A 367-nucleotide genomic window follows, 5' to 3' on the forward strand; every position below is an offset into this window, starting at 1 on the left:
ATAATTAATATGCTCTAAAATATCTCTGTCAGACACAAAACCTAATGCTCTGAACACAATAATAATGGGAACTTCTTGCTTGATATATGGTAGAGTTGCCACAATGCGCTGACCAATAGCACTCTTTTTTGCACCCTAGAAAAAATAACATTAGAGAATGAGTCTACAGAGATCACAGCCATAGAAAAGTATCAGTGAGAACCATTTTACATATATACTCATCACTGTACGTATTTCAAAAGAAGCATGCTTCTTATACCATGAGGAATGGCTGCTTTTCAAAGACACTGGAACAGATTTACTAATTTTATGGACAGGCTGGTCATTTAGACCTGAAAAAACTTCCATTCTCTGCTATCTGCCTGCC

Source organism: Myotis davidii, unplaced genomic scaffold (genome assembly GCF_000327345.1).
Source record: "Myotis davidii unplaced genomic scaffold, ASM32734v1 scaffold1171, whole genome shotgun sequence".
Lineage (NCBI taxonomy): Eukaryota > Metazoa > Chordata > Mammalia > Chiroptera > Vespertilionidae > Myotis > Myotis davidii.